A 27,571-nucleotide genomic window follows, 5' to 3' on the forward strand; every position below is an offset into this window, starting at 1 on the left:
TTATAGATTCACAACACCAAATGAATGGACCAAACTTTAAGGACTTTGTTTCTCCATACGAGAGAAAAGGCAGCCCAGCCAGGCAAAATAACACTGTGCTGCTCAATGAAGATTCAGTGGAGGAGAAACTGCTTACAGGCAAATGGGAACAATCCATCTGTTCTCTCCGTGTGTACGTCTTCAGTGTGTGTGTGTGTAGGTGTGTGTGTAACAAACATTGCTGATCCTTGCCTCTAGACATCCTAAAAGGTCTTATGCTTGGTCAGCAGATGTCTCAGGAAACATTTGGGGATCATAACATGACTCGAGTCAGTGGACCTTAAGGAAGAGTCAAAGTAAAACATTTGTAATGCTCTACAAGCAAACCACAGAGTTCTTAGGTTAGCACATCCTTCTAGCCTGGGTTTCCCCATAGACTAAATACAGAAAATGCTACATAAAGAGATAGATACAGGCTGCCAAGGGTTACAACCTTGTGCGGAAACTTCATAATTTATCAACAAAACATACCCTACAAAGTACATAAAGATAATGAAGGAAACAAAAACACTTCATTGAAATGTACTTAGCAGATTTTATTCAAGTCACAAAACAGTATTTAACTGGACATTTAACGTTTGTTAGTGTCATTTTATTTTGCTCAGCCATTACAAGACAATTACAAGACACATTATTTTTATGTGGAAAAGCAGATGAGAAAAAACCTCCTTTGATACCCATTCTGATGTGTGATGCCTCACCTATGAATAATTATAGCCTAGGTGTTAGATGTTTCATAATATATATCTTTATTGCATTATCGCCTGCTAAAGCTTGTGCAAAATACCAAAATACCACCCACTGTGCGCTGAAGGCTGTACATTACACTTTATTCCTCCTTTTCAACTAAATGACAAGTGGTTTTCTCTGACATGCTCCAGAATGCTCTAGGTGAAGCTCTCTGTCTGGGTTTCAAAGTCTCCCAGTCTTAGGAAACTAGCCAACATGCCTGGAGCACACATAACCCATTGACCCACAAACGAGCCTGCCAGCCCTGCATGAAATAGAGATGAGTCACAGCGGATGACTAGCGAGCTACTGGCTATGGGGCTCAATCAGTGCTACTCATTTGCTGCTGTATCTCGAACTTACATGCACACACACTCATAGACGGAAACATAAAATTGGAGGAAGAGGAGGGCTATCGCTGACAAAAGCGACAGCTGAGGAAGTCGTGCTGGAAAAGCATAGGCCAATTAGTTCCTGGTTCCTCTCCGGCCTGCTGCCATACAAACACACAGCATGTAATTTGACAAATAAAAAACGCAGAACAAAGCGGCCAGATGAGATGAAAATCCAGATGATTACACATTCATCCCTCATTTCCTTCCACCACCACTCCTGAAAGCCCCCCCCCCCCCCTTCCCTGATGAACACCACAACCTTCAATTACACCATCCGGGGTAGGAGGCGAGCGCCCCCCAACCACACACACCTCCTCGGTGACAGCCAACCTCCTGAAGACCAGGCTAACATGGAGAAATGAATAAATAAAAATGCATCTGGTGGCGATAGGGCTCTGTGACATTAACAGAAGAGGAGAGAGAGCGAGAGAATCTGGGACACAGTTGCACTCATTGTTCGGTGAGCTTTCCACTGTGTTGAACCCACCGACAGCAATGAATGTTGATTGTGACCTTTTAACAGGAGGGCATTCTTATCCTGAATACATGAAAGGGAACACATACACACACACTCACATATACACTCTCTCTCACACACATGCACACACACACAAACTCACATACTCAAGCAGCATACTCTCTATTCCACTCGTTCACTCTTGCACTCACACACTTGCATACACACACACATAAAGTCACACTTCACATTTCAAGCCTTGTAGACCTTATGCATTTCACACATTATCAGGTGTTGAGGGTACTGATATTCCTGGTTCATGTGCTGATTTTCCGGCGCAGGAAATCCAGGCCGTGGGGTACAATCAACGGTCGATGGTTTCATACACTTCACATCAAACTCACCGACAGCGTTGAATGTTCACCAAAGCATGCTTGTGTGTGTGTGTGTGTGTGTATGTGTGTGTCTGGGTGAGTGTGTGAGGGAGAGGGTGTGTATGACTCTGGGGAGCAAATTAAACATTGCGAAGTTTTAATAGCACTTTGGTCCCAGCTCCGTTTGAAGACATCACCAGTTACCCATTAAAAACACAGTGGATTTATTAACGTACATTAAAGATCATGAGTGAGAAAGACAGACAGAGTGGACAGATGTATAAACAGACAGTGTGGGCAGGAAAACTAACAGATGAATAGGTCAGCCATCTTCCCCAGTCCCTACCATCCATTGAGAGCCAGTCTTGAAGTGTGATGACCTTGATTAGTTGTCAACTGTTAAATTAATTTACAACTATTTTGGTTATCGGTTTGTCACTTTTTAAGGAAAATACTCAAAAATTCTCTGATTGAAGCTTCTTAAACCTGAATACTTTCAACTTTAGTAAACTAAATATCTTTGGCGTGTTTTTCACCATTTCCGGAAATGTTATTGATAACAATAATCCATTTATCAATAAAATAATTGATGGATTAAATTACTATTAAAATAACCGTTAGTTGCAGCCCTAGTGCAGACCATGCCTCATCACCAAGCTGTCAGCTCACAAGTACAGTGTAAGAGTGATTAAATATGGCTCTCTTTGAGCAACAGTCATTGATGGCAGTTACATATCTGAGACTGGCAACATTGCTTGACAGGCTGTTAGGAAGCTGTGTGTGTGTGTATGAACATTCTGTTCAACAGGACAGCAGATTCCTCCATCCGTTCATTCAAAATGGTGCTACACAGAATGATGCTGCTGCTTCTTTTGCACCAACATTGCTAAGAAGTGATTTGCTCTACTGTGCTTACCTTATCCATGTGCTTTTACTAATGCTACTCTGCTTTTACACCACCGCTTAGACCACCTACCATACAATCACCCGTCAGCCAAAACCTGGAGTGCGTTTTGTTCCGTTAACATGCATTAACTGTACAACAGCCCTTGCCCAGGACGTCTTTACTATGCATAAGTTGAACCAGGCTCAGGGGAAGATGCAGGTCTTGTCCTCCCATGGCATCCTCAACATTCACTTCATCCCCATCCTTTACTCTGGACCACCTGAAAACACACAGAAGATAAGCAAAAAAGGGTTCGTTTTTTTTTCATACCATACTATTCGGTGAGCACCTATTCTAAAATGCAGCATTCCATTTCAGTGACGCTGTAGACATTTTTCACACATTTCTGTGTCAAGGGTGTTCATTTCTTTCCATGTGTGATCCTGTGCATGTATTTGTGTGTGTGTGTGTGTGTGTGTGTGTGTGTGTGTGTGTCACAAAGCTTTAAGATGGGCAGGAGGTAATAAAAAAAATATACAAACACCTTGCTGTACAAATGGACTGATTGACTGGTTCTTTGGCGAAGATACTACCCCGGACATCACCATCATAGATGTAAATAATAAAAATGTGACTATAATTGAAATAGAATGTTCTGATTGATTGAACTCAAGTTTTTAAAATATCAGCCACTTGTTACACTTCGTAACAGTATCACAAACCTGGGTTTTCATTGCAAACAAATCGTTCTTGTGTTTGGGAGTTTTGGGCATATGCAAAATCCTGTTTTACACGGGTTGAAACTGTGTGGACTATGCAAGTCAAATGCATACAGATTAGCAACGTACTGCTCCATGTCCACCATAATAGGTAATGTATCCATTTGGAGACAACAATACCATGTCTACCCACAATCACTAGTGCAGGATGAATAACACAAATTATTCTGTGTATGATTAGACCTGTCTGAACCTGTAACATGCTTCAATCAATGTTTGGATCTGCAATTCTTCCCCTGTGTTTAGAAGTGTGTGTGTGTGTGTGTGTGTGTGTGTGTGTTTGAGACAGAGAGAGAGAGAGTGTGTGTGTATGTGCTCTTAGTGTGGCCTCTTCAGTGGAGGAGGCTCTTGGCCCTGTCCTCTCATCTCCACTCAGGCATCAGGCAGGGCAGTAAGAGCAAGACATGGGGCTGATGCCATTTACAGCAGAGAAAGAGGGAGAGACGGGGAGAAAGGGAGAGAGAGAGATGGACAGAGAACCAGAAACAAAGGGAAAGAGCGAGGGAGTGGAAGAGAATGAGAGCAAACAAGAGAACGGAAAGGCGGGTATAGAATAAGACAAATACAAATACTGGGAAATAGCGATCTAAGCAACACAACAACATTAATATTGGCCTCACAGAGAGAAGAGGCAGAGAGAGAGAGAGATGCAGACACAACATCCACTCATTTATTAATCAGCTCATCTTTGGAGCACCCCCACTGAAGATAAAAGCGCTACCTTTCAGAATGAATGCACCTAGTATCGCCATATCCCTCTCAGCTTCGGCGGCTCCTAGCATGCCTGATCAGCTTATTTACCAGATAGCCTGATTTATTAAAGTTAAAAATAAACATAACACAATGCTTCCTCCATCCTCTTCAAATCCCATTGCAGGATATATTATACTCTCTCCACAAATATGATCTTTTAAAAGTTAATGTGGCTACACAGTGCTATTCTGCCTGGGAATATGATATATATATATATATATATATATATATATATATATATATATATATATATCTATATATCTATATCTATATATATATATAGTAAAATGTTATAATACATTATAAACTATAATTATAAAAAGTATAATAAATACATGTATAATTAGGTATTAAAATATAAACAATGTGCATACACAAAATAGTCAAATATTTTAAAATGTATGGCAACATTTTACTATGTACACTTTTTCATACTGCTTACTCAAACTTGTCTTGAGAGAAAGGGGAAAAGAGAGATCCACAGAGATGAAGTGAGAGAGAGAGAGGGAGGGACTGAAAGAACGAGGGAAGTTCAGAGACAGTTTCATTGAATAGAGAGACAATGACAGAGAGCAGCAGCAATGTGCTGACGGGTCTCGCCAGTGAATTAATTGACGTGCCACCAAATTCCAGCAGCTCTCTATATGATGTACACACGGGCGCTCAAAGCCAGACATCTGTCCTCACTGTCTCACACTGTGCTCAGATCAGCGCAGCCACCATAGAGGGAATGAATCAAACACAACACACGCAACTCTCACTGTTTCTCCCTCTCACACACATAAAACACACTCACTCACACACACACACACACACACATACTCACAAACCTCTCTCTATCTCCCTTCTTCAAACATGCATGCACAGAGAGAGAGAGAGAACAATACAAAACAACCAGAGGCATTCAATGTAACTTAAATATCAGCACACAAACTATGATGAAGCATAATCTGCATCCCCATGCAGATGTTACTTATATTGTTTGGTCTCCCTTTGTGTCCTCTTACACACACGCACACACACACCATTGTGCTTTGCAGGTCATTGCTCCTCATGAATGGCCTCTGACGAGATGAACGAAGGATGATGTCATGCTAGCAGGACAAGCCTACCGAGGACATATCCCAGAATTCCCTGCAGCTGTGCCCTGAATAGGCCATTCTATAGCCCAGCACTATTACAGTTTTTTTCAACTGCTTACACACTAAATCTTTTCTTGTCATACAATTTTCTAAACATGTCTTCCAAACATCATAACCCCACACCAAATCTGCAAAACCATACACTAATTCTCAGTGTTTGACTCATTGAGTTTTCAATTGACTAAAACACATTTTGCAAAACACCACACACAATTTTCTACCTAACACACAAAAATCTAACAGGAAGTAACTTAATTTCGTTTTTCAAACACAACCCATCAAAATGCCACACTAAATCACCAGTGCTTCACTCTCTCCCTTCACATGTGTAAACACTCTTTACTTTACTGAACACCATCCAATCATTGCCTTAGTACAGGTCTATGAATAGATATACTCTCTATATAGGTATGGACCCTTTCATTCTGCTCCTAGAGGATTTCCGGTTGAAATATTCAGAACCAATGCAGATACTTTGAAAGGAAAATTACAGTAATCGGACTTACAGTAATGTTCTACAAAAAGTTGACTTTATGTAAAATTTGTCTTTTTACTCTATTTTTGTTTGTCCCCATGTTACAGTACCATTAGCTCAATACATTTTTCTGTGCCTCCAAAAATGCCTTAAGGAACGCTTAGGATTGTTTTTTTCTGAAGTTGAGAGGGTCTATAGGCCTATGAATACATACTGTACATGACCCCCCCCCCCCCCCCCCCCCCACACACACACACACACACACACTTGTCTTTGGAAAAAGCAAAGCAATTTGATAGAATGGAGTCATTTCCGTCTTAGGCAAAATCAGTGTTTTCAAAACTCCATGTACATCTGGTGGTCAAAACTGTATTCTGCTTTGCTTTTTTTCTTGTTGGCTGTAAAATACTGTATTCGCAACAGCAAATTATTTGTGAAAAATCACTATTTTTGGTTTCAATATTGCTTGCATTTTTACTGTGTATTTTTAACTTCTCTTTGTTGATACCGTAACTTTCACTCTTGTATGGAAATACATATAGAAAGCCTAAGACAGAAGAGCTTTAGGTTTTGAGCAACAGTGTGTACATGATGTATCCAAAATGTCATATTATGGAAAACGTGTTTGGAATATGTTAAATAGATACTACAGTTTCTTGTAGTGCTGGTTTGCATCAGTGTAGAGCTCACTTTTTGAACACTTTACCACATTAGTAGGCTGTGAATTAAACTGTGGGTAGTTTTGCTTTGCTCTGATATAAAATAAATGTAATCACCACTTAATAAAGGGCTACTCAAAAAAGCTATATTTCCATCCATGAATCTTTTTTTCAAATTCTAAAATGGTTGTCTGCATTAAATTAACCTTCATAGGTTTTTACATATCCTGTTAATGAAGAATAGTTGACAGTTGTCGGCTCCATCGGTATCAGGTTGTATCTGGGTTCAAATGAGTTCAAATTCAGCCTGAAGTCGTATGATTTTTTTTACAAAACTAAAGAAACCACCATGCTAACATGCTAGACCAATATTTTAACAGCCCACTCTTCGCCACAACACTCAAAAACACTTCATTTTAATGATGCTACCCCAAACCTTTCCATGGCTTTATTAAATGTTTCTGTATGAGCCTGGCTGTGGCCCTAATTAATAGCTGGTCATATCACCTGCCACTTTGAGGACAGAGAATCACTGTATCACTGAAACCGCTGTGGGCCCCCTACAGTTTGTGTATCAAGAGACACAAATAACCCTGTTAGAGTAGTGCTGGGGGGGGGGCAGTAGTACAGTACAGTAGTGCCTTTAGATCAGAGGCACGTAATTGGACATTATAATTGTAAATCCAAATTAATCTCACCCCTTTGGCATGGATGGTGTGATGTGAACCACTACAGCCCCCCCTCCCCCCGACAAGGCCTGAAATGAGAAGCAGACGAATGCACGAAATGGAGAGAGAGAGAGACAGAAAGGGTGTTTGTCCATGGTGAGAGATGGATAAAGGGAAAGAGTGAAGGAAGAGACAGAGAGAGTGAAGGAAAGACAGGGAGAGAGTCTTTTCTCCATAGCAACGGGAGTGCTGGGGAGGCATTCCTTAATCCCAGCCCTGCGCGGCTATGGACTCCCGGGGGCAGCAGGACCCCCACCCCCAAGGGCTCAATATTGCCATTGTGTTGAGGGGCAGATCATAGCGATCAGCACTGAATGGAGGGCCACGCTGAAGGCTGGAGAGTCTTGACATTACACAAGGGGCATAGCCCAGAGGGCCAGCATGCTCAATGGGGGGACGCAAATCACACAACACACACACACACACACACACACACACACACACACACACATCTTACACACCAGCTCACATAACATACATGGACACACCCACACAATATCCCACAAACATGCATACAGTTGCAGGTTCACACAAACACTTTCACAAACTCACAGGCACAAAAAGTACACCCACACAGTCATATACATGCACACAGTCACAGAATTGTAATTACATACAATGGCCTTGTGTCACATGTATCATTCATATATTACTGTAATTCATCAGCCGAGGTCCTGCTAATCAGTGTTTCCAGAGGGCTCAGGCTTCCCTTGCTAATACTTTACTGGAGCTAATGGTCACACTTGTCTGTTCAAATTAGCTCTCCCTGACTATGCCTCAGAGCATCATCAGGACAATACGGGCCAGTGCCACAGTTAGTGCTGGTGTGTGCATTTGTGTGTGTGTGTGAGAGAGAGAGTCTGAATCTGTGTGTGTGTGTGTGTGGTGGCAAGGTTGTATGGGATTTCTTAATCTCAAGCTACATTCAGAGCCTGAGAGGGAGGAAAATCCATAGCCACTGACAGATGAACGTTCACTTCGCGTACTGTGGTGCAATATATTATTTTGTTTAGGGGAGGACTTTGAACCCAATAAAAAAAGAGCTGGTGACTGCAGAGCCTCCCTGAGCAGTGATACTCATTACTTAAAGCAGGGCTCGACTGGCACATAATGCATCACAGAGAATAATGAATAACCTGGCTGGCTCCACTTTTCACTCTGGCCACGAGTGTGTGTGTGTGTGTGTGTCTGTGTGTGTGTGTGTGTGTGTGTGTGTGTGTGTGTATGAGAAAACAGTATCGTTTATGTCCGTCTGAGAGTGTATTGCGTGCGTGTTAACGTGAGAAAGTTTGAGTGAGCAAGTGGTGTGCTTGTGTTGGGTGGTGTGTGTTGGGATCAAAGTGTGAATGCACTGAACATTACACAGTGGACTTGATGCACTGCTGTGCCATATCTAGCCATGTGTTAAGAGCATGATGTAGCAGTACATTCACTTACATAGGACCATCTTTCTTCGTGTGTGTTTTTCTGAGTGTGTGTGTGTGTGTCTGTGTGTGAATGCTTGAATTTTTTGGGGGCAGGGGAGGATGGGTAAGGGAGAATTACCCGAGGTAGAGTGCGTAACCATGGGAAACGGGGAGGCACATTCCGTGGTATTCTGTCTTGCGTCTGCCCTGCGGGGAGAGAACGCAGACAGATTCGAGCTGACGCTCTCTCAACTCTAATAAAGCTCGGCAACGTGAGACGCAGCGGATACACAGCACAGAGCCCACCCACACCCCCTCTACAAACACACACACACACATACATGCACATACAGCCTCTGCCCAACCAAACAGAAGCTATAAACTAAACACTGTCCATCAGTGTCCCTTTTTCTTTCATTGTACTTTGAACAGTAAAAGTAGCGGCAGGTTTAGAATTATTACTGTGAAAGAACACATTATCAAACACATATGTTAAGACTTATAATAGCTCAAGCTCACTCAGGACTATCTAAGAAGATCTATAAAAGCATTGAACAGGCTGATTCTATAATTGCCTGAGTACTTTCACAGGGCATTTCTGAGGAGTAGAGACCATGCTGTCTTCTCGAGTCGCCGGTAATGATGCAGGTTTAATTTTAAATGGATAATTTTTGGTGAGTCTGAGGGTGACAAATCTCTCAAGGGTGACTTTATATCCTGTGAGGCTGTCAGAAAGTGATGTAATGACATCTGCTGTGGTTCCCAGCCCCAAAAGAAGAGTTGTGGTGTCCCTTTCCTGAGCTCTCATGTTGGTTACCACTGTTCATTCTTCAGGGTTGCGATCGCATGCCTGCATCCTGGGTGGTCTGTTAATGGCTGGGCCTAAGCGTGTGTGAGTGTGTGTGTCTATGCGTGTGTGTCAAATATGCTTCTCTAATAGCTTTCAGGCTCTCTGGGGCCTGTTTTTGAGGGCATCACTTTAAAATGCCTCAGCGGTCACCATCTTGTGTGGGTTGTGTGTGTGTGTGTGCGCGCGGAGATTCCAGGAACTGTGGCGCACCTCAGGGAAAGAGAGCACTCTGCTGCCCAAAAAAGAGGAGAAGAAGAGAGGGAGAGAAAGGGAGAGAGAGAGGGAGAGAAAGCGACCAAGTGACCCAGAAATACCGCTCACTTCAACAGCCTCGCAAGCATGGCCAGCCAAATTATATGCTGTTGTCATTTGGGGAAGGGTCGTCTAATCAGTGGAGCATGAAGACGAAAGAGAGGAGAGTGAGGAGGAGGACGAGGAGAGAGAGAAGGAGGAGGCCATGGACACAAAAGTGATGGTTCACTACACTACTCTGCTCTGGAGTCCTGACTGATGTGGTCAAACTCGTGGCAAAATGCCACAAAAGATAGAGAGCCCTCCTCTAATTCATGTATATATACTGTACACGTTCATGTATATATTTTCCCATAAAATTACTGCAGGCATACCTAATTATAACCGTGGCAACAGTGCAACGCAAGCTCTTACAGTAACAGAAGTACAAAAAAAATTAACTATGACTCAGCAGTAATCGTCATCTCTCTCTCTCTCTCTCTCTCTCTCTCTCTCTCTCTCTCTCTTTCTCAGCAGGCGCTTTCTCTCCAGGTGACTGATGGGAGAAAGGGCCAGAGTCCAGGGTGGGGCAAGTTGACAGACAGACACACAGTCCTCTGCGATAAGAGCTATATCTGTCCAAGGGCTCCTGCTGCTGCTGTTGCTGCTGCTGTGGCTGATGATGATGATAGAGACCAGCTTTCAGAAGCAGCGCCTCAGATACACCCAGTGCAGAGAGGAGACAGCCGCTCAGACTCAGAGTCAGAGGCCATCTTAGATGGAGATCATTCATCAAGGGCAAGTGTGCACTTCAGGATTTGAGTATACATGGGTGAAAGCTTAACTCCAGCTGGTTACTTTCTTCCATTAAATGTGTGAAACAACCACATGGGTTCTGCAGAGCATTTCTCTAAGGGTCTGCAAGTTCACGTTTGGTCACTCAACTTGGCTAAGGTTGAAAGTGATAGTGTGTGTGTGCGTGTGTGTATCATTTCCTCCTGTCGATCTTTCAGGACATTTTGTGTGTGTGTGAGTGTGTGTTTCTCTCTCGTTCTGCCTTCTTTTGGTTCAGTGCAGTTTCAGTTTCTGTTACCAGTGAGACACTCCATTTCCTGAGACCGTTGGGGTTGGGGTTGGGGTTGGGGTTGGGGACCTCAGTGGCCCTTTCGCATGTAGTCAGTCTAACTGGCTTTTCTCTAAATCACTTTGATGGCCAGATAACCAGCTGGCTGCTCTGCACTTTCACAGAGGGCTCTGGGAACTGCAGGAGAATTAGGCCACTACTACATAGGGTTGGGTATCGTTTGGGTTTTATCCGATACCGGTGCTAAATCGATACTTTTAAAACGGTGCTGGTGCCGAAACGGTACTTTGTTTTTAAAATGTTTTAAATTAAAATGGTCTAAAGCATGAATTGCTTTTTTTTTATTGATAAGACAAATTTGAACATGAAATTGAACTGTTATATTCAATTTACTATCAATATCTCATTGCTCCTACGAATAATACATTTAAATATTAAAACAGCTTGACATGCATGCCCACACAATGGTAAGCTCTGCTTTCACGTTTACCCAGTGTAGGCGGTTTGCCATAAGGTATGTTAAAACCGCTTGCCATAGAACTGCCAGGTCATGAACAACGGCATTTGCAAGCAAGATAATCTAACAGGGACCCTACTTTCCAGTTAATTCAGTGTTTCCAAATGCTTCAAGACATTTCATGTCTAAACCCATAACACGCAATAGTTTTTAACATGTTAGGCTACATGTCAGTGTTGAAGTGTTTAGATTCCCAGCGCTAGCCTAGTAGGCATTTTAACAGCAACTATGGCTATGCGCTAACACCAGTCAATTGAGTTTAATTAGCGATAACGTACGGAGATGGTTTCGTAGCCTCTTTGACAGCTCAGTGACATCAGGTATGTAACCTACATATTTATGTTTTTGCCAGCTAACTTTTAACATGATCTTCATATTCATTGTGATGCTATATGGGCCTCATGCACATGAAAGATTAACATCATGCCATTATGTTGTTTATAATAAAATAAAGTTTTCACTTACAACTTTGTTGATAACATTTCAAATAAATGGCAGTTAGCACATTAGTAAGGATATTGTGTAACGTATAGGCTACTGTTGATGTTGTTTCATAGCCTTTTGCTTGTGTGTAGTTAGGCCCACTGCTAGATTTTGACAGGAGTAGGGATGTAACGATTACCGGTATAATGGTAAACCGCGATAAAAATGTTGACGATTATAATTACCGTTTTCATTTCAAACATCATTGATTATCACTGTTGATTACCGCAGTGTGGAAACCGTGTGTTTAATCCTTCCCAGCTTTATCTGAGACTGACTTTAACTACGATTCGGATAAGGCTACACCTGATTTTAAAAGGCATAACTTTTTCACCGCAAAATGTGCACTGTATCATGTAGCCACTCTGCGTCTTTTTATGTTCACGTCCACATTAAATCTATTCCACTCACGTTATCAGGAGAATACAGTAGCCTAAAGTTTTATTTTGAACGCTTACTTTGGTCTCACTCATTGCATCCAAATAACAGAAATAGCGAACTCCAAGTTATGGTAGGGTAAGTTAAGCTATAAGCACATAGAAGAAAAAAGTGAACAGAACACTTTTTGAAACTATTTCAGCTTGTGTAGGCCTATCAGTGCTTTCTGAACATAATGAACACACTTTTAGAAATACAGTGATAATACCGAAAACCGTGATAATTTTGGTCACTATAACCGTGAGGTTAAATTTTCATACCGTTACATCCCTAGACAGGAGCTCGCAATATTGCTTTAAAGTTAGCTACTTGGGCTCACGCAAGCTGTCAAACACTGTCCACTCGCCTATGTGGTGCACCCTTCTGGTTTATACATCCAGTGTTTATGTTAGCTAACTGTATCTGGATGTGTTGCTATCAGAGCAAGAGATGTCGCATGACATGCAGTGGTGCCTCGTATAAAAAATAAAATAAAAAGAACGCTATTTAAGCACCAACATGAGGCACCGAAATCCATGTTGTTATTCGATGCAGTTACTACCGTTTGCGTCGGCACCGGTGCCATATTAGAACCGTGTTTCGGTGCCCAACTCTACTACTACACGAAACCAACGGGTGTATTTTTTCTTACCGCTTTCACCCCTTTAACGATACCGGCAAAGAAAAACCGTGCATGCACACATAAAAAAACGTGCAAATTCACACTACGCAAAAAATTCATCACAAAACTATATTGTGTACTTTGTGATATGAAAAGTTCTTATGATATAGTAGAATGATCACAATACAATATGTGTAATTTGCTCATGGATATTTTCTCACTTGATTACACTTTAGTCGCTCAAAGGCCCTAACCTTACATATAATCGGGAGTTATAAGAGCACCAACACTGCATACTCCTGTCATGCCACATGTCACATTAGGCCCAGGGAACTTATGAGAGGTGAAGTCGCTAACAGGCCTAATCTGATAGTGGCTGTTGGTGACCAAACAGAGAGAAGGCTTAACTCAATTACCCCCTAAACTCAGCCATGTTGTATGAATGCGTCCACTAGCACCCACCTAGACCCAGCCAGGCGAGAACACACAACAGGACAACCATGGATTACTGACTGAATTGTTTTTTTGATTGTTCGCTGTTTGAGTTTTTTTTTGTCTGTCTCTTTCTCTCTCTCTCTCTCTCTCTCTCTTGTTCTCATTTAGTTTTTGTAATTCTTAGGACCTGCAATTCCAGGCACTGGGTGCATCTGAAATCTATTTATTTATTTATCCGGCAGGGTCTATTATGAGGCTAATTGAATCAGCCATCTGAAACCCTCATGCTGCCCTGCAGTCCAACACTGTGGGAAGTCATCAGGGAGAGGCTCAAATGTGAGAGACACAGAGAGAGAGAGAGAGAGAGAGAGAGAACCAAGAAAAGAGAGAGAGAGAGAGAGAGAGAGAGAACAAAGAAAAGAGAGAGAGATAGTGGGGCAACAGCTTTCTCGAATCCTCTTCTCTCTTGACTTGGGATTAACCCAGTGCACTTCCATAAAGCATACAATCCAATACCCTGCTAAAATATGCAATCATCTCTCCACCCATTCACCCTCCACCACTCCAACCGTGTAAAACTCCAGGGCCTCCTCCTCCTCCACCGGCACCATCGCCTCGGGGGCTTTCGCTGCTATTTTAGCCCTCTTTCATCTACACAGAGGTGTAAAAAGAAGCTTTACTCATTCCTCTCAAATCAGCTTTCACACACTCACACACACCCACACACACACACACAAAGTCTCAAAGTGTCACTGCTCAGCAGCTACAATGCCTGGTCGATGCAAGATGCTAAAGAAAAAGGTGAAATTCTGAAAGACTTGACAAAGTTCTCCCAATGACGGCTTAGAGAGCGGAGGCAACTCACAAAATTAAGCAGTGGAGAGAGAGAAAGACAGAAATAAATAGAAATAAAGAAAGAAAGGAAGTTGAAGCTATTGGCCCACTTTGGATTACAGGTAGCAAGGTTGTAACCTGACCCTCGCCAGATGAATTTCGTTCCGCTTAGCTCCGCCTAGCTTCACTCACATCCATCTGGGACCTCTTCCATTGAGAGTGATTTCTGCAACCGACTTTATGGTTTAGCCAATCAGGACGCAGGGCGGGAGTTTCATAGATGTGACATAGCGTAGAAGCGACTGTGAGACTGTTATCAGCGTCACGGGTTGGCTTCGATGTGAGTGGTTGAAGTAGCACGTCAATAGATGACGGACAAGTGGCTTATTCAATCATATGCAAGCATTTTTTGATTAGGCCCAGCCTTCTGAAGCAACACTTCAATGGATTGATCCCAGATGGATGAGTGGAGCTAGGCGGAGCGAAATTCATCTGGCGAGGGTTAGGTTAGCAAGGTTGTCCTTTAAAACTGGAATGTTGTGACACACTGGTGTGTGTGCATTGTTCCCGGTTCCCTAAGGAGATAGACAAGGGGAAGATGGGGGGGCCTGTGTGTGTGTGTGTGTGTGTGTGTGTGTGTTGTATGTAAGGGGGAATCGTGGCACATTCAGAGGTGACTCCTTACATTGGCCATCTACTCTGTAAATCCACCCCACCTGTGTCGTCCCCTTTCACACAAATAAAACAAAAGAAGCTTTGTTGCCCAAGTCATAGTGGTGTGAAGCCCAAATTTATGACTGAGACAGAAAGAGTGTCTAACCTCTGACAGCCTCGGCTTGGAGGAACAGGTGGCGAAAAAAAGGAGAGAGAGAGTGAAACTCACACTGTGCAGTGAAGGGCAGCGTCAAGATCCCTCTCCCTTTTCACTGGCCACCAGAGAGGCTCTTCAGCGCAAGGGAACAGCACCGTCAAGTGAAACAGGAGAGAACAATCCAAACGCACCGACAATTACTGCACAGGTACTGCCATTCAAAGCCTACCTCAGGCCAGGCAAGGAAGTGGAGCCATTTATGACATCATAAAAGTAAGGGGCAGGAAGAAAGGCACCCCCACCCTAGTGGCCTCCTCTCCCCACAGTCCTACTCCACCCACCCCCTTAAGAGCAGGTTGTTTCTAGTGCTGACCATAAAAACAGATTCCTGCTGTTTATCCACCCCTCAGGCTAGCAAGTCGGAACGTTGGGGCTGAGTGGCGCAGGACTGAACCCAAAGACCGTCTGAGAGCCCGTCTGGGAACAGAACCTCGGCGCTTTGAACTGAAGGAGGGGAGGGGGGGGCTGTTCTTTAAGTATTATGTTTTTTTTCTGTGTTTTTTTTTTCTCCTCCTCCTTCATCTTCTACTTCACCTCTGTGCCTAACTTTCCCTTCATCAAAACTGTTGCTTGAATTACACCCAGTAGTCCTCTAAATGTGCAGCTGTACAAAGAGCGTCTGGCACTTTGAGGGTCTGGGGAATAAGAGAGAGAGAAAAAGAAAAGAAAAGAGAAAAATGCATCCACAGTACTATCTTTAAAGTGCTCCACCCAGCGCTTTGAAGAGTCGAGGCCCAAGAGATCCATGTCAAAGGTAAAAAGCCAGATTATCCTTGTTTTTTAAAAAGTTGGATCAGCCATCCAGCCTCAGCAAGGATGTGTCCTGCCAGGGGCAGGTGTGGTGGGGAGGCCGGGCCAGCCACCTGCTCAGCTCCTGGCCAGGGCTCCACCGTGGGGCTGGTCCAGGAGGACACTCCCCTGCTGTATCTATATATATATATATATATATATATATATATATATATATATATATATATATATATATATATATATATATATATATATATATATATATATACTGTATATATACTAGTGTACACAAACATATATATTCCTCATGGTACCTCATAAACTTCACACTGCAGTATATACTATATATATATATGTGACCCTGCAAGGCGAAACCAGTCGTTTTGGTAAAATTTACAAAATTAAGTTATTGTATTCACACGAACGGCCATAAACTAAGCTTTCCAACGATATGTATATCGAGGGTATTGCAAAAAGTATCGCTAAGATAACCGCATCCAAAGTTGGCATGGTTCTCCTGTCACGATACGCCAGAAGAGGAGAAAATCACCTTTTTAAGTAGATTGTCACGTGCGATAGTGTGAGGTGTGATTGCCCTTGATGATTACCCTTACGGTAGCGTGACTTTGAAGCGGATGACTGACTACTATGTAGTTTCAACCAGTTTCAACCGTGCAATGAGTCTTTTTCTGCCTCCTAGTTAATACCTGGGACAGTCATAAGGTGTCACTATAGAATATAATTAATGTATTTCGGGGGAAGTAAGGGGAGAGGAAGTTCTGTGTACACAGATTGTGTATAGCCTAGCCTACTTTTAAAATGCGCTAGCCTACTTCAATGGAAAACTTCTCCTGGTCCCTAAAATGACGCCAGGATATTTCTAAAAGTTCGTGCTTTTGACCGTTCGTGCCCTGAAAGGCAAGTCTTTCTCATATTCGGTTACATCTGCCAAGAATGATATAGAGCTGACACATTGAGTAACGAGTAATGAGTAGCCTAATGAGTAAATTAGCTCTACCGTACCCTACCGTAAAACCTTATAGCGGCGTGGACAAGGGGAATGACTACTAATGTGTTGAATCTTCACCTAAATAAAGTAAGGGTTTAACAGTCAAAACGTATGTTTATCTGTGAAATTTGTTCATAATATGAACGTGAAATTCGACATTTTAACCTGTACGTTTGTTTATCATGGATTTTCTCAAAATAGCACTGTGCGCAAAACGACTGGTTTCGCCTTGCAGGGTCACATATGTACACACACACACCCAATCACAGTCTCTCTCTCACTTTCTATCTCTCTCTCTCTCTCAGACACACACACGCACAGTAAAAAAAGAGGGTAAAAAGAGTTAGTAAAATGAGAAGAGAGAGAACGGCTATTTGTTCAGCGTGTCCTGTGAAGAGGGTTGCCCCATTGTAGGAGCGAGTGGCTGTACAAGGCTGACCCCTTTCATGCTGCTCCTCCCCTGTGCAGACTCTCTTTTGTCTGGCCAGTGTCTGGGAATCACTCGACATGCAGGGACATTCAAAGCCCCAAGAGTTACTGCTGGCATGACAGGAGCCAACAAGCAGTAGGGAGGAGAGGAGAAGAGATGAATGAATGGGTGAATGAATGAATGAATAAGGGAAGGAAGGAAGGAAAGAATGAACAAACGATAAACAAACAAATGAATGGCGGTTCTTGTATATGCTTTGTAGGGCAGTCTTGCAAAGGTGCTTCACAAATAAGCATTCATCTCTCTAGTGTGAGTGAGGAAAGAGAAGAGGAGAGGAGTGGAGAGCAGAGGAGAGGACAGAAGGAGACAGAGAAGAGAGAAAATACAGATACAGAACAGAGGAGAGGAGGAGAGAGAGGAGAGAAGAGGAGTGGAGAGAAGAACAGAGCCAAGCAGAAGAGAGGGGAGAGGAGAGAAGAGGAGAGGAGAGAAGAGGAGAGGAGGAGAGGAGAGAAGAGGAGAGGAGGAGAGGAGAGAGGGAGATAAAAGTGAGGAAAATAGCAGTGGAGAGAAGAACAGAGCCAAGCAGAAGGGAGAGGAGAGAAGAGGAGAGGAGGAGAGGAGAGAGGGAGATAAAAGTGAGGAAAATAGCAGTGGAGAGAAGAACAGAGCCAAGCAGAAGGGAGAGGAGAGGAGAGGAGAGGAGATAGCAGTGAGGAAAATAGCAGAGGAGAAGAACAGCCAAATCAAGAGAGAGGAGTGAGTGTGATGAAGAGGACAGGAGTGAGCATAAGAAATGACTCTGAAGCCCCAGAGCAGGAAGTTCCTGTAGCTGAAGAGGCTACAGCTTGCAAAATAAAAGCCCCCATTAAGTGCTTACTAAATCTGGAACAAAAAAGATGCGAGAGAGGGGGAAAATGGAGGGATAAGAGAGGAAACTGTAAAGATGTAGAAAAGCACAGAAGATGAGAGAGAGGGTGCAGCATTTCAAGTATAGAAGGGAATGAGAATGAGGGTTTAAAACATCAAGTCAGCACACCTGTCCATCTCTCCCTACTATGCTAACTAACAGTAGTCAATCTCTCTTCTCTTTCCACGCTAGCTAACAGTCGCCAATTGCTATCCTCTCTCTGCTAACTAACTGTAGGCCGTCCCTCGATTCCCTCCATGCTAGCTAACCATCATTTATCTCCCTTTCTCTACACACTAACTAACACTGGTCTATCTCTCTCTCCGATCCACGCTAACAGTAGGCTAGTCCATTTCTCGCCTCCCTCATTGCTAATTAATAGTAGTCCATTATCCTCTCATTATGCTAACTAACAGTAGTCTGTCTCTCTCCTCCTTCTTTTGCTGTCTCACAGTAGTCTGTCAGTCTTCAATCTCCACACAAAGAGCACATTAAGTTAGGAGGGAAAGAGCCTGTGAGAGACCGCTGAAGCCTTAAAAGTGTCAACGATATGTAAACAATGACTAAAGTCCCTTATGGCATGTTTATGAGCGCTTCAGTTGCGTGCAGGTGCACAGAGACTAAGAAAGAGAGAGAGAGAAGAGAGGAGGAAAAAAGAAAGAAAGACAGGGTTGTCTATGACTCACCAACACCCTTGCTCTAGAGCACTTTTCACCCCCTGAAGTGTTAGGGGGTTTCTGACGCTCGCAGATTACTGCACCCAACAGCCTTGAAGCTTCACCTTTCTCTGTCAGCTTCTCCATCAATGCCATGCCAAACACCTGCAGAGAAGGAAAAAGAGAGAGAAAGAGACAGAGAGAGAGAGGAAGGGGTGAGCTACACACTCCTCAAAAGATGACTGATGAGTCATCTAACACATACATGCATGCATACACACACACACACACACACACACACACACACACACACACACACACACACACACACACTCACACACACACTGTCCTTAAAGGGGGACTGGTCTGCGAATTTGTCATTGCCACATTAGTTCTTCTGCACAGTGCCCTGAAATGACACACTTCAGGGCCTTTTTTCTTCTCAATTCATCCACTGCTGTGCTCGAGATGACAGAAAAATCACAAGTGCATGAAAATGAAAAGAGGCCATTAAATCAATCAGACCCCCCCCCCCCCACACACACACACACTTCTTCACTCGGCATCAAAACAGAGGTCAGGCCATAAAGATGGTCAAACCACAGCTATACCTCTCCTTGCTGTGCTCGGCCATACTTCACTACGCCAGAGCACTCACCACCACGTTCAATCACTCACTGAGTTAACCAGGCCGAAACAAGAAAGAAAAGAAACTGGGAAAATGATAGCTGTAAGGATTTTGCAGAAATAGATGCAAAGAAAACATTATCTCATTACCCTTCCAACAAGGCCATTCCAGTACAAACATGGCATACATCTCGGCACCATAAATAACCCGCAAGGATAAAGCTTAAACAATCAATAAATTAAGGAATATCAAAACCATATGGACAGGAAAACCTCCAACCCCTGCACCCTCTACCCCAAACCAAGAGGATTTAAAATAACACACCACACATGGTCTGTTTCTCAGACACATCTTAAATTGTTACTCTTACTCCGACATAATTACATGCAGATCTGATGGATCTATTTTTCTGGCAGGGGAACCTTGTCCTTTCAAGCCAAGAATATACGAGAGGCGTGCACACAGAGCACAACACAGCACAGTGCTATCCTCCATGTCTGATACTATGGTCTCAATAGGCAGAGAGAGAGAGAGAGAGAAAGAGAGGGAGAGAGAGAGGAAGAGAGGGAGGAGTGCTATGAGAAAAGGAGGGGGAGATGAGGGTGCCAGCCTTAACTTCTCTTTTGACGTTGGTCAAGTTTCATGCCAGCTCAGCATAGCGGGTCTTCACACAGGGAGGGTGGGTGTTTGTGTGTGTGTGTGTGTGTGTGTGTGGGGGGGGGGGGGGGCTGGGTGACATCAGTCTGAAACTCCTCCCCCAAGCTCACTCAGGCAGCCAATGAGACGCCAGCTAGAACATAACGTGGTTTCAGATTGATTACAGTGACCTCCTCTACACAATAAAGGGGGGGGGGCAGAGAGAGAGAGAGACTAACAACCCAGCTTGAACATAAAAAACAATATACAACTGCAAATGAGAAGGAAAGATAGACAGACCTCCAGGCACCAGAACTGAACTAAAACAATTGGACTGAAAAGAAGGGAGGCTCAAATCAGTCAGCACACGACAGCAAGCTGCAGATCATACTCTGCCCTTAAGCCTAGCATCACATCTAAATAAGAAAATAAGGCATACTTATACCCATACTTCTTCCCAGATATAAAATATTGACCAATTATCATTATTTACAACTTTGTAATAGTAGAAGCTTATCATTCATCAGATAATAGCTTTTTGTGTCTAAAAGCAAAAAATCGCTCTAAGCACTTGAAACCGAAAAATCTCTCCCGTCTGTTTCTTTTGTCAGCATGAGTAATCAATAATAAACTTGACCGCTACTTAATGGATGGACCTCCACCCCACTCTCTGAGTATGGATTACTCAAGCAGATATTTCATAACGCTCTTAGCAGGGCCCCTTCCACATGTTCTTCCTCTGACCTGGCTTCAACTCGTCTTGTGAGGTCAGAAGAAGAATCAGAGGACCGGGAGCAGACCTGCACAGCTCTGACCCCCCGATGCCGCAGCATGCCGAGTCCACAGGATGTGGGAGTGTGGCTGGGGACGGACTTGGCAAACCACACAGCCACTGCCGAGGCCTTAATCTCTCCTTTACAAAAGCGGGAAGCACAGCGAGTGACATAACCCAGCCAAATGTCACGTTAGGACTCAACTCTGTTCCTAGTGTAGCCCTCTCCTCTCCTTTCCTCTCCATGCCTTCCCACTGTTATCATCCCCCCTACTCTGGTCTTATCTCCTCTCATAGTCTCTCCTCTCCTCCTGTCTCTTCTACCTCTTTGTCTCCTCTTTTCTTCTCCAACCTCTTCTCTCCTCTTTTCTCGTTGTCTCCCCATCTCTCCTCTCCTCTGCACCCACCTCATCAACTCCATTCTCTCCCCTTTTCTCATCACCCCTCCCCTCCTCTCCTCCTTTCTCCTCGTCTCCACTCTAGCAACAGGAAGTGAGGACTCCAGTTTATTTTTGAATCGGTCAGAAAGAATGTGTGCCATTTCCTGGTGCTCCTACTTCCATATGAACTTTAGGAGGGGAATGGCGGAGACACTGGGAGGGGAGATCTTCTGCGGCGGCCTGACCTAACCGGCCCCCTGTTGTTGTCACAGTGCTACATGTTTTCAGCAGCCATGATCCTCACACAACCCTCCTGCAAACAGTAGCTTGCAGACAACACCAACAAAACCTACTTTTTACTCAGGGGAATGGTTCATTGTTCGCTTTTGTTGAAAAACAAAAGGTTTCAGAGGTTTCAGACTTTTCCTCTGCAGAGGTAGAGGATCTACCAAACCAATCCATTTGCAACTGGGTCGAAGTCGAGTCACTCTCACCCAAAAGAGTTCACTCAGTTTCACTCAATATTCCAGGAATTAATTAGAGGAACAAAAGCTGAAAAAAGAAACTCATTTGGTTCAGTTTCAAAAAGTCCAGAAATGCTGAGTTGCAAGTTTTAACTCCATGGCTCAGTTTAACTTTGCTTCCTTTGAGGGAAAGAAAAAGATCAAAGGACATCAGCTATTTGAGGGACTCCTACTCACCAAGCCTAATACTTTAATTGCTGAGGGGGGGTCTGGTGACACTAGTGAAAGGTCAGCCGTGACGATTACAAATGCTTTCCCACGTAACGAGAGAGAGACGGGGAGATACACAAACCACACAAGACACACCTCAAGGCTCAGGGGGGGGGGGGGGTGGTGGCGGCATCAGACAGACAGAGGTCAAGCCCTCAGTTTAAGTTTGATGAGCATCCTAGGCCCCAGGCCACTGGCCCCAGGCACCGAGCGGCAACTAAAACCAAGCAACTAAATACCAGTACGCTGTACATCTGCTCTAGAATTAGAAAGGAATTGAATTCAGACTCTAGAATTATTATTATTATTAAGCAATGCTATCTACTATGGCGACCACATAGGGGAAAGTAAATGAACAGGGATGTTACTGACTGCTGAAAATAAGTAAATATCTTAAAAGTAGAACATTGCGGAGAGTTGTGAACATAGAATCAAAGCGCTCAAACCCATTCTTTGCTCATATAACTCTGGGAAGTCTGCTGTTGCACATAAAAAACGCAGATCAAAAACACTGTAGCAGCCATTACTTATCATTCCATTCATTTCATAAGACAATTCAGGTGCAACTCTAATTGAACATCTAGCACATTTCCACCCTTAAAAGAAGATGGACTCAGCTTTCTCTTTCATTTCTACCACCCGCAACTCCCTCGGCATAAAATCAGCCCATTAATGCAAATGAGACCATTCATTTTCCTCACAGATAGGGGGTAAAAGGCATAGGATGCCTCATTGAGCCCACAACATCCTACCCACATGTTGGGATTCCCGTAATCTCTTGCTTAGTACTAAAAATGCAATGCCACACTTAGAGTGACAGTTGTTTGGAACCGAAAGCGAAGCGATAGGGAACTTGGGCTTTCCCTGTAAGAACACGCTGTTCTCCTGAGAGTTTGGTCTGTTTGTGGGTTTGTGGGATATTAAAGACAGTGACGGTGCATGACACCCTTCACTGTTAACATTTCCTTTGCATAAGCTTCAATGGTAACTCTAACAAATAAAATTCAGACCCGGATTTTTTTCTTCCTTCAATTTTGGAAAAGAGAACCAATTGACTGACATAAAAAAAAACGTGTTTTTAAATGCTGCGACAACATCAAATCATGCTGTCGTGTCCGATTATAGCAAGGCTAGGCATGTGCCATCTCCCATTATGCCAAACCAGTCCTTTTAAAGTATTGCAAGTGCTCAATAAGAGCAGAAAGAAAAGGGCAGACCCTCCAGCAACATCTTGCACAACAACCGATACACATTTAGACAAACTATACAAACATTTTCTTATTGAACTTGTATGGCAAATAACATTTTGCAGGGGCTGTCGATAAACGATGTCGTGCATCGATAATCAGCCAGGGGCCCTGTCCAGTATCAGCTGATGTGAACCACAGTCCTGAAGAGCATTAACAGGATCACCACCAGGTCCCTTCAATCAATATAGTTCACCTCGCTTACCCTTCTAATGAGAAGAATGCAGTCCAACCCCGTTCTCAAACAATCACAGCAATCAGATTGAAGAAGCCTGATGGAACCCTTGAATTGAACCACACAGGTAAATTAATGGGGCTAATAAACACCACCAAATGGAAAAAAACTTAAGCAGAAACAGAGAGACATGTAAACAGAGCCCATCCATATATATATAAGCAAACAGCCTGGTGACATTTAGAGGGTTTCTTTAGCCTTTTTGCATTGCTTACACAGAGGAACTTTTTCCCATCCCGAAACAACCACCCCCTCCCATCCCAAACACGCAAAGTTCCGGAAACTAAGACATTACATCGGCACAAAGCATCTTTATATCCAGATGGCAAAATGAATTTATGCAGACTGCCTCATTAACCTCAAGGCATTCAACTTCCTGGCGTGCTGATAGTCGCAGCAGCGTTATACTTTTCTTCTCCCCCTCCTCCACTCTGAATCACGCACTTCCACCAACATTTGCTACGCAAAGCAATATCCCTAAAACCTTAGGAGGCTGTCACGTCTCCCTGGCCAAGAATAGACTGCTTCTTCCCATCCAGCAGCGGTGGGCTTGAGTGTAATTCAAAGATGTCTGCCTGCCCCCTCCCCACATCTTGCCTCAGGTCTCTCTCTGTTTTTTATTTTTTTTCCTCCTGGTTTCGCAGCATTCATTATTGTCATATATTTTTCTCCACCGTAGGGGGTCCAGCTTTGACTACATACCAACCCCACCCCTCCTCCCGACACAGTAGTTTTTCACAGTCTCCAATACATTGCATTGATTCCTCCTAGTCAATATGACGCAATTTACCCTCACCTTTTTTTTGGACGATCCATACGGTCAGATTACAGAGGGACCAAACCAGATCGCATAGAGGGAACATTGCCTATAGCTGGAGTGACTTGCATAGACAATGATAGCTATTCTCCGGGAATGTCAATGGCCAATCATCATTTCTAAACATTACACCATGGCAGTGATGAAGCCCTCTGGTTTATGGAATTTCTTGACATCCAGCTCCTTTACAAGCATTATGGTTATACACACCATCAGGCATAACAGATGTAGCAATCAGCAGGCCAATTAAGATCTCGTTTGAATAATTACAACTGCAATATAGGATATTATCATTAGAAGTTGGAAAGTCACGGAAACATTAATGTTGTGTGGATAGAGATTCAAGAAGGCTGGTTTACTGTACTCAACTATAAGAGATTAAAACAGACTCCACTTTTTTTCTACTAGGAACAGCAATCTAGTGATACCAGAATATTTCCTACTATCGTGACAGTTCTTACCAGTTTACACTCTCTAACATGAAAAGTAAAACATTTCAAATATAAAATTAAAACCCAGTGCACATCCATAATGTTTTTACATTTGGACAGAGCTCAGAGAGGATGCTCCACATCACAATTTCACAATATGTTTAACTCCTACCATGAAGCTGTCAATGGTCAATAATTGGAATGATGTTAGTTGTCTGGTTACATTTGATAAGGTTCATTAATTGAACGGGCGTCATGTAAGCTATAATTGGATGACAACCTATTCAGAGTAGGCCTAATAGCGGACCTATTCATGCAGGTGGATGTGAAATACTACAGCCATTATTTGAACCCAAACATAAATGCACCTGTTTTACGATGTTAATAAAAAATATTTCCTCGCTGTCTGAGTTTGTATGTGGTTGTGTGGCGGACAACATTGACGAGTTTAAAAACAGCGTGTGCTACACCGCCCTACGACTGGCGAATGGTGGGGGAATAGAGAAAACAAGGGAGGGGGCATAGGCCATGCTCCAGACATCCCCGATGCCGTGGATCATTCTGTCTAGTCTTCAGGTGTCTCTGCTCGCCGTGGGCGGCGGATAGTTGGGGGAGGTGTAGCCTCCAGCGGAGGCGAAAGACAAAGAGGGAGAACACTATCCGGTACAGGAATAATTTAAGTGTAGGCTAGCCTATGTGATGTTTTTTCCCTTTAGAAATGCGCAAAGCACGAATGTCTCCCTTGTCCTTATATAGACTACCAGACTACATAAAAAAGACAAAACGTAGGCTATTTAACTAACCAACCACAACAAGAAACATCTGGATTCGATGCACACCAGACATCTTTCCTACACATGACAACATGCCAGTCGCCTATTTCATTTAACACAGGGCCTAAATAACACGCAGAATAAAACAGCACAGCATATTAGCAAAACATGTTCTCATCTCAATCAAAAATCATTTTCGATAGGCCTATGCGACAGGCGATATTAGGCCTAGGCTAAATTATTACTAATCCATTACACAAAAGTTAACAAACTTAAAACATATATTGAAATTGTGATTTAGTTAATTTATGTTGCAAGACCAGTATAAGGCGTAAGTGTTCATATTTTTTGGCGTTAGATAGCTAAAATTGTCACACGAATTTACTCTTTTACCCAAACAATCTTGCTTTATTGAATAGCATTAAAACTTCAATCGCACGTCTCCATTTAAGACTAACTGAACAGGATTCACCCGTAGCCTACAAATTTAATTTTAAGACATGCCCTCGCAAGTGCTCCGATCCCTTGTATGTAACAATGTTAACTGGGCCGTGGAGACCAGGTGGACAGTTACGCGCCCTTGTCAGAGAGGTCAGCGAGTTTACCGCACTTTTTCATTTATGGGAGTCGGCGCTACCATGCAGTCGGAACACCGGCAGCCAGTCACTGCAGTGAAATGCGACGATAGACGATACATCAATCCAATTGCTTTCGGGTAAGTCAAACATGGAAAGTTTTAATTGTTTAATTAAACATTAATTTACAGAGAGTATGCAAACCATACAATCGAGCATATTGAAGATGGAGACAGAAATAATGAAAACGACTGGAATAAATATCGTAGACTACAAATTAGACTAACTATTTTATTTAGTCAGCTTTACGCAGATAGTTGATGCGAGCAGCCACCCGACCGCGACATGGATTCGCGCAGGCTATCTGCGACATGCACACAACCTTTATCACATTGATATGTGTACCCTTTAAAATCTATGCTCCAATTTAAAACATACTTACGACCAAATTTCGTCGCTGGGGTAAGGGTTGATGGTAGGTACAAGAGGGACAATCCCGTTACATCAGTGGATATAACAACTGCAGCCTCGGCCCGACTGATTCTTCAAACTCTAAGGTAGTCTACTTAATGACATCCCACTTGCTCCGCAGTAGTTTTACTCGCTCTCCAGCGATTAAAGTATATTCTGCCGACGGTGAGAGACAGGGAGGACGGACCAGCATCACATGGCCCGCAAGCGAGACACGCATTGGCTGCAAATGCATTGGTAGCTCACCACTTGGTCGTTGTGATTGGCGTAGAACGGAGCCTGTTGGTGCAGCGTTCCTGCTCGCGGCAAAGCCGAATAGGCACTTGTGTAAAAATTCGTGAAGGAAAAGAGGGTGCGGTAATATGTGTGTGTGTGCGTGTTTGTGTGTGTGTGTGCGCGCGCGCGCGCGTTTCAGACTGGGTTGGAGTAGACTGGACAATCCGTCCACTTCACACACAGACAAAAAAAATGGATTTATCAAAACCTTTCTACCTTACAACTCAGTCAAAGCTATTCTTGACAAAGATGTTATGTAAATCTAATTGTAATAGTTATGCTGATATGTGCTATATATATATATGGTGTTCATAATAGTTATTGGTTAATAGGGATTAAAGGCATAGGCAAGTGGCAGCGATTCAGCAGCACTTCTGCATGTAGCTTACTTTTAATGCTTTTATGAGAGCAACATGACAGAGTGATTAGTGAATAATTTACAAAGAAATCCTAAAATAGCAGGTATAACACCCCACCCCAGCCCCCACCCAGCTCTGACCGGTCCCATTATCACCAGTGAGTGAATGTGAATGGAAGGGCCTGTGATGTCTGTGGATGCTGCTTTGCTGCTGAACATGACCGTAATGCAATAATGCATTTTTAAATGGATCTGTATTCCAGGAAGAGGAGCCATGGGTCCTGATGAGGGCGAGGGGAAGCAGGAGGTAGGTGGGG

The 27,571-nt window shown here is 43.3% G+C and overlaps 1 long non-coding RNA gene across 1 annotated transcript; it reads right to left on the reverse strand.

Moving 5' to 3' along the window:
- Nucleotides 1-554: 554 nt before the first annotated feature.
- On the reverse strand, nucleotides 555-26,744 carry LOC121712516. The gene is made up of 3 exons (XR_006032630.1): nucleotides 26,592-26,744; nucleotides 18,952-19,086; nucleotides 555-3,160 (listed from the first exon to the last, which is right to left on the reverse strand). It is a non-coding gene; the product is annotated as an uncharacterized LOC121712516 (long non-coding RNA).
- Nucleotides 26,745-27,571: the final 827 nt, after the last annotated feature.

This window comes from Alosa sapidissima, chromosome 1 (genome assembly GCF_018492685.1).
Source record: "Alosa sapidissima isolate fAloSap1 chromosome 1, fAloSap1.pri, whole genome shotgun sequence".
In the NCBI taxonomy this organism is placed as follows: domain Eukaryota; kingdom Metazoa; phylum Chordata; class Actinopteri; order Clupeiformes; family Clupeidae; genus Alosa; species Alosa sapidissima.